The following is an 8,421-nucleotide window of genomic DNA, read 5'->3' as shown; positions in this document are numbered from 1 at the left end:
TGTTGACAGGAAAAGTGACAGGTAAAGAATCAGCTCAGTTGGCTGAACTACAGGCAATGATTGCTGCGTTAGAATGGTCAGAGGGAAAAAGAGTAAATATCTACACTGACTCTGCATATGTGGCAGGGGCTATACAGGTAGAACTTAGTCAATGGATCAGAACAGGATTCTTAGCAGCAGCAAAAACCCCCATTAAACATGAAAAAGATATGAAAAGATTAGCGGAGGCCCTGATGAAACCTGCAGAAGTGGCGGTGGTCAAGTGTAGAGGACATGATAAAGCAGATACAGTAGTAGCGAAGGGCAATCAGGAAGCAGACTCAGCAGCAAAGAAAGCAGCAGGGTATACCCCACAATATATAATGATGCAAACAGAGAGAACAGTGTATGACCTGCTGCCCGCGTGCGATGCAAATGTGTTAATCAAAGAGCAGCAGAAAGCCTCTCCTCATGAACTGACAGTATGGAGAGAGAGAGGGGCCACAGAGTCAGAAGGGATTTGGAGGTCACCGGACGGTAGACCAGTCCTACCCCCAGGTTTGATGGTTTCCATGCTCCAGGAAGCTCATGGGTTGACGCATTGTGGAAAAACACAGATGCAGAGGTATCTGACACATTGGTGGCATCCGTTCTTGCCAGCGATGATTGAAAATTACATCAGGGAATGTAGAACGTGTACAGAATACAATGTGAGACCACAGTGAAACCACACGAGAGAAAATTCCCTCTCCCAAGAATGCCAGGTCAGGAAATAGTGATTGAGTACACTGACATGATAGAGAGAGTAAACGGATATCGGTACCTTCTGGTAGCAGTGGATGCATACACTGGTTGGCCAGAAGCAATACTTGCGAAAAAGGAAGACGCAAAAACAGTGATCAAATTTTTGATAAACCAATACATTCCAAAGCATGGGTTTCCAAAGAGAGTCAGGTCAGATAATGGCACACATTTCAAGAACAAAGACTTACAAGAAGTTGAAGCAGCTTTAGGACTGAAACATCCGTTTGGAACAGTGTACCATTCTCAGTCACAGGGAAAAGTGGATAAGAATGAATCAGTCCATAAAAGGCAAAATAGGAAAAGTCTGTGCCCAAACAAAGTTAAGTTGGGTGGAGGCCCTACCCTTTGCTTTACTGTCCATTAGAAGTTCAGTAAACTCCATCGTAGGGTTTACCCCGTACGAGCTAACAACAGGGCAGCAGTTCCCGGGACCAGGAGCTGGAATACAGATGTTAGAGGAAGGAGGAGCCTCTCTAAGGTACAAACCTTACTATGATCAACTAACAGCTTTGGTGTCAGCTTTCTCCAAACAGGTTGGATTGGAAAAGGGGGACCGACAGTGCCAGGTGCCACCTACCACGGACTGGGTCCTGCTGAAGGTGACCATACGGAAGTGGTCGGAACCAAGGTGGACAGGACCTAGCAGGGTGGTGGAGGGGACATCCCATGCGGTCAGACTGCAGGGGGTAATCATCACAGCAATTGAAGGGAAGTCTCCCCCGCTCTACCAGATGGAGACGGAAACCATGGCTCTGGCAAGAAGGGAAAACTATGCATCGGAGAGCAAACGTGATGTATAAAACTGGTTTGTTGGTCTCATTGTCATGAGACCAAAAGGGGGACTTGTAAATATAGGGCTGGCTGCGAGTGTAAATATACTCGGCATTCGGAAGCCTTTGGGGATGCTCCGTTATGCGCGCGCGGAGAAGGAGGTCATGTGATACGCTGTTTCGCGCGCCGAAGGAGTGCGAGGAGGTCACATGGTGCGCTGTTTCACGCGCAAGGAAGTCACGTGGTACTCTGTTTTGCGGGCAAAACAAGGTCATGTGGGGTCAGACATCCAGGCACGCAAGGAGGCGGAGAATGGAGTCAGATCAACAGCCAATCAGAAGACAATCCCACCTCAGTGATTGCATGACGTTTTTTATTATATAAAAAGACTGGGTCAGGGACAGAAAGGTGTGGTACTTTCTGAACTGACACACTATATAGTTTGTCAGGGACAGAAAGGTCTAGACCCAGAGCTCTGTATGCTTTATCCACTTACTGCTAAAATAAACTAAAAGTGTGAGACCGGATATCTTCTCCTATTGCTTCATTGAAAGAACATGCAGGACTTGGCTCACACATAGAAGAAAGTAAGTTGGTAGATTGAGCCAAAGTCCGACATTACACACACGAACAAAAGAAAACCGAATTTAGAATAACATAACTATCTGAAAACCTGAACCAACACGAAAACACAACTTAACAAAGAGCTGTTCTGATTTTCCTGCAACATCCCATGGACACACCCTTTGGCAAAAAGGTGAATTCAACCACAGGTTCTTACAGGAGAGAGATGTCAGAGGGAGAAAAGATCAACGTGGAGCTGTTTCTTTTGGGTCCCCAGCTAAAACCTACCCAAAACTAGAAAAAACCCTGAACTGGAAGAACTGGCCACTCCTCTTTCATTGTGCAAGTATTTTTTTTAAAACCCTGAATATGTTTTCTGATTGTTGACTTAAGCAGCATCTGTTAACCATTATTAAAGTAGCCAGTTCAGACATTTTGGCACCACTACCTTTACGACCCGTCTTGAAAAAAAGTCATGGACAGAATAACCTTGTTATAGAAGCAGCAGCGTCACAAGATTGTGTCCCTGACCAACAGTGCCAAGACTCTCTGACCACCAGCTTTCATCTCTTGCCTGGACTGAAGACCAGTCCCCACTCATTTTCTGACACTGCCATTTGTTGAAAATACAGTGTGTTTGTTGTTCGGACAGCTGGCTCATGCTGGAAGTGTTCTCTGATGTTTCACAGTGTGACGTATGGCAAGCCGCACCCTCCACTTTCTGCCTCAATTCCCCAGACAGATCCCTAATGACAATCAGAACAATCAACTTGTCCATGTATGTTCATAAAACAGGATTTCAATACAGCAGTTTGAGAGCCTTTGCCTCTGGCTGAAGTGTCAATCAACAAGCATGACATGGCATGGCAAGACAAGGCATGGATGCTGCAAGCAGGCATTAATTAAATTGGCACTAAGACAGCAAGCCAGCGGCTCTGTGTCGCATTCCAATCCAGTCCATGATCTGGGTGTCTGTCTGTATCACAGTGTCTCCTTGCTGCAGCTTGTCAGTGCTAGTTACCAGTGTCAATGCTAGTTACCAGTGTCAGTGCTCGTTACCACTGTGCCCTATAATGCAGGTCTGTACTTGTTGAGTGGCCTGCAAATATATTGGAGAGGTGCTCATAAAGGTTGTGAGGGCTTGGCCAAGGCCAGGTGCCAAAGTCTGTGTATACATGGAGCATGCAGCTGGTTCCCTGAGATGCTGTTTGGTGCTGAGCAACAATGGAGGCTGTTGACAGACAGCGGTGAGCTGAAGTCACCAGGTATCCATTCTGATTATCGTGTCAACATGTCTCAATGTCTGCTTTTGGTAAGATAGTTAAAAATCACACAACACCAGGTTATAGTCCAACAGGTTTAATTGGAAGCACACTAGCTTTCGTAGCTATAACCTGGTGTTGTGTGATTTTTAACTTTGTACACCCCAGTCCAACACCGGCATCTCCGAATTTGGTAAGATAGGAAGCTACAAGTTAATAATGTGAGGTGCAGCATCTCCAATACATTTAGCAAGCTATAAACGCCTTTTATTGGCAACTCCCCGCTGCTGAGTTAGAAACCCGCATCACCACAGAGCAATGCATAAAAGATTCAACAAGATGCTACTGATGTCAAAATATGTCTCACCGGATTTAACATAGAACATAGAACAGTACAGACAGCACAGGAATAGGCCCTCATCCTGTTGATTTCTGCCACAAATCTCACCATTGCCCACTTTACTCAGACCCTATAAGATTCCACCCCTTGTGTTCAAATTCCTGCTCTCCTTTCGGATCCACAAACTTGATTGTGTGACATCTTTGTGAAAACTTTGCAAATTTGATGTCTCCAATCAAGCAGGCTGTTCCTTGCCAATGCAACATTGTTGCTGCTGCAGCCAGTGTCATTTGTTTTGCAAAGAGTTCTGTCCAAAAAGTTCAAACTATGTGTGCACATTAATATATGCCCAGAGAACTATTATAATATAATATTTTGGTTGACACATTTTCATAACACTGCACCACTTGGAAGAATTGAAACGACAATCTGTTAGAGATGCTTCATCATTGTGTTAGGAAAAAAATGAAAAAGATACGTGTACAACTTCATTCAGTCTTTAAGTTCAATCATTACAGTTATCCCCTTTATAGTCTTGTTGAATAGTTACATACATTTGTACAGTTTACCTCTTTATATTCTTTACATCTTTGCTTGCATCAGTTCTATTTGCAAATTAGTTAATTTTATGTATTTCTTAAGGAACCTGGTTGATTCATCTTTGATGTTTAATTGACAATATCACCCTCTCTTTTACCATTCAAACTTTGTTGTGACCAGTGGAGCCTATAGTATCCAAGCTTTTTTAAAAGCAAAGAATATATATTCAACTTGTATAACATACCAGTACAGCCTCAAGTGAAGTATTGCATTCAGTTCTGGGTACACACTTAGGAGAGAATGTCAAGGCATGAAATGAAGTGCAGAAAAATGTTTTTAAAAATAGCGCCATCAGGTTACCTAGACAGATTGAGAAAGTTCGGATCATTTTACTTTGAGAAGTGGAGATTTGATGGAAGCATTTAATGTCATGAGGAGTCTGAATAGAGTAGATAAGAAAAAATGTTTCCCATTGGTGAAAGGATCAAGGGCAAGAGGGCAAAGATTTGAGGTAATTGACAAAGAAGTAATGGGCAGCATGAGAAAAAAACATTTTCACACAGCGAGTGGTTAGGACCTAGGATACTTTGCATGTGACTGCCTTTCAGGTAGCTTTAATTGAGGCATTCAAGAGGTAATTGGATTATTAACTGAAAAGGAAGAATGCTTTGGATTATTGGGAAGAAAGCAATGGATTGAGGCTAGGTGAACCATCACAGACACAATAAACCGAATGGCCAACTTCTGTACTCTAATTGTTCTAGGATACTGCAATTTCATTTTGGATTCAGATGATAAAAGACTACCCAAATTTGTGAGCTTTGATTTATGGCATCTAGTCCCTGAGATGAGATTAACTCATAGTAACGTTAATTTATAGTTTGGTAATTTTATTAATGCAAGCCTGATTTACTGTGCAGCTTTTAAGTATACAAATTTATAACCATTATCCAAGCCATTCATAATCATTATACAATCTTACTGGAGTTTTGTTTTATTCATTAATCCACGTAATTCCAAAAGACCATGTCATTTCGTTATTCAGTATAAAGTTATCTAAATAATCACAATTTTCAAGAACATTTTGTTGCTATTTCAAACCTGTGTTTATAAACTGGCTTTCAATTATCTGTTCTAACCTCTTCTAACATAAATTTGTCTCAGCTTCTCCTTTACTTTGATCTTGGTAAATAAAGTATTCTTTTGGAAGTCCGTAAACATAGGTTTTTATTAATAGAATGGTGTCACAAGGTACACTGCTTAAACAAAAGAATTTTACCACATGAAAAACAAATAATGTGAATGCTAATAACTTACACTGCATCCAAAATAGGCAATTACTTTAAAGATATTAAAATACTTCATGTTAATATCAAAAGATAAGCTGTTAAAGATGTTAAATACATTTTGACTCAAAACTGAACTTAACTCAAATTTCCTTCACTACACTAATACCTCCCAAAAACCTCAGTCAGATACTTAGCAGAAATTTGAAGATTAAGCATTTAATTTGAGTGCTGGTTCAAAACTTTATAAAAAGGATTAATACTTCTTGGGTTTTCTCTCTACTTCCAGCAAGGTTGGCCCCTGAAATTTTCTCCAAACTTTCAAACTTCCAGCTCAACTCAGATGTTGCTAGCATTTAACCACAGCCACTTCAAATCAGAACTCTCATTGTTCTACAGTTCTTTGACTCTGGAATCTGGCATCCAAGAATTCTCTCTCTCTCTTTCTCTTTCTCTCATTCTCTTCTCAGCCCATAAGTTTTTTTTGGATTTGCTCATGGAATGTGGGCATCACTAGTTAGGCCAGCATTTTAATTTATTTTTTTCTTTTTTTGTGTGTGTGTGCAGGTGTGAGACACAGTGAGAGACACAAAGTGTATGAATCTTTATTCAATTTCCACCACCAGGAAGATAGGAAAACACCCGAGTGGCCAGCGACAAGCAGTGCCCTTCACAAAAGGGCAATGCTGTGTGGTCAAACAGTGAAGGGGAGGGCAGGGATTAAATCAAAATAGAGTTGGAGGGGGAAATAATACACTCCACTCCCTGCGGCGCCCACCTCTCCCTGAACAACTCCAGGGTGTTGGTGGAGACCACGTGCTCCTTCTCCAAGGACACCCGGGCCCTAACATAGGCCAGCATTTTTATTTGCCCAGAGGGCCGTTAAGAGTCAATGACTTTAGTTAATAGAGTATTTCACTTGGCAAGATCTTTAAACATGTTTAACCAGAACACAAAATTTCACCCACAGTCTGCTTGAAATAGATGTTCCCTACACCTAGCCTATTCTCAACTAAAAGCTGCTTAATGAACCACATCCCAAGAAGCTAATGTCTCATGTCATTAATTTCTTCTTGATTCTTTTCTATTGGTTAGCACCTAGGCAGCTTGGTCACATGATCCATTACAGAACATACGTAGTCTTTTGCAAAAAAACATTCACAAAAATGTTTATTTCTTAAAGGGATAATCACTCCAACAAAAAAGGACAAGTTTATCACCAAAAGCACATTCGGAAACACAGCTTTGCAAAGTGATTTGGTATGTTTGTCATGATAAAAGTGTTATATAAATGCAGGCAGGTTGTATTTTTTAAAGAAAGGAAATTAAACATGTATTCACCGCACAATTTTGCACCATATGTGAGGAGTTAATCAAGTCAGAAGTGGAGATGATATAATCATATATTAAACAGTGCCCTCCTGAACATGGCACCTACTCATAAGTCCATAAGACCATAAGACATTGGAGCAGAAACTAGGCCATTCAGCCCATCAAGTCTTCTCCACCATTCAATCATGACTTGGTTCAATCATATTGCATTTGTTGTATAAATAAAGTTTTTACTCACACTTTAGTTGATTTGGTCTCATTTTATTGACTTAAAAGATGTCTAAAATTAATTGTCATATAAAATTACCATACTCTCAAATTGTCTGTCTGGCAGCAAAGCCACAAAGATGTCAAAGCATCCTCTGCCTGAATTTCAACAAAGCTAAAGCCAATACCTTTAGTTCATAATAATGCCTCTGATCCTGTAATAAACACAAAGTACAATGGATTCTGTTGATCTCTCTTCAGAGATGCTGTTGATTTTTTCAGCACTTTTCATTTTTCTTCTGATCTTCTAGTTTTGAGTCACTTAATTTCCCTCACTGTAGCCTGGAGATGACCTAGAAAATCAGAAACCAAGGTGTACCTCATGGTATCACCTCAGCTTTCTGCCATCATCACCAGTATATCCATATTCTGTTGCTAATGCAACAGCCCACGTCTTCATCATGAATTATCTTTCAAAACACTTCTGCCTTCAGTATCAATCTCCACAAACTTTACCTAATCTAAAATATTATAGCTCATCTTCTCACTGGGACGCTATCACACAATCCTATCAGCCCATCTCCCTGAGTTCTACTGATTTTCCCATATCCCAGTGTATTAACTTCAGGGATCTTGTAGGTAAAAACAATGACTCAGATGCTGGAAACCAGATTCTGGATTAGTGGTGCTGGAAGAGCACAGCAGTTCAGGCAGCATCCAAGGAGCAGTAAAATCGACGTTTTGGGCAAAAGCCCTTCATCAGGAATAGAGGCAGAGAGCCTGAAGGGTGGAGAGGCAGGGGAGAAAGTAGCATTGAGTACAATAGGTGAATGGGGGTGGGATGGAGCTGATAGGTCAGAAAGGAGGGTGGAGTGGATAGGTGGAAAAGAAGATAGGCAGGTAGGACAAGTCATAGGGACAGTGCTGAGCTGGAAGTTTGGAACTAGGGTGAGGTGGGGAAAGGGGAAATGAGGAAACTGTTGAAGTCCACATTGATGCCCTGGGGTTGAAGTGCTCCGAGGCGGAAGATGAGGCGTTCTCCCTCCAGGCGTCTGGTGGTGAGGGAGCAGCGGTGAAGGAGGTCCAGGACCTCCATGTCCTCGGCAGAGTGGGAGGGAAAGTTGAAATGTTGGGCCACAGGGCGGCGTGGTTGATTGGTGCGGGTGTCTCGGAGATGTTCCCTAAAGCGCTCTGCTAGGAGGCGTCCAGTCTCCCCAATGTAGAGGAGACCCCATCGGGAGCAACAGATACAATAAATGATATTAATGGATGTGCAGCTAAAACTTTGATGGATGTGGAAGGCTCCTTTAGGGCCTTGGAGGGAGGTGAGGGAGGA

The 8,421-nt window shown here is 41.9% G+C and overlaps 1 pseudogene; it reads left to right on the top strand.

The window, feature by feature from the left end:
- The first annotated feature begins 365 nt into the window (after window positions 1-365).
- On the top strand, window positions 366-1,673 carry LOC122553925 (annotated as a pseudogene).
- The last annotated feature ends 6,748 nt before the right edge of the window (window positions 1,674-8,421 follow it).

The sequence above is a fragment of the Chiloscyllium plagiosum genome, chromosome 10 (assembly GCF_004010195.1).
Source record: "Chiloscyllium plagiosum isolate BGI_BamShark_2017 chromosome 10, ASM401019v2, whole genome shotgun sequence".
In the NCBI taxonomy this organism is placed as follows: domain Eukaryota; kingdom Metazoa; phylum Chordata; class Chondrichthyes; order Orectolobiformes; family Hemiscylliidae; genus Chiloscyllium; species Chiloscyllium plagiosum.
Note: the sequence above shows the minus strand (reverse complement) of the source record. Positions and strands in the feature narration are given on the sequence as shown.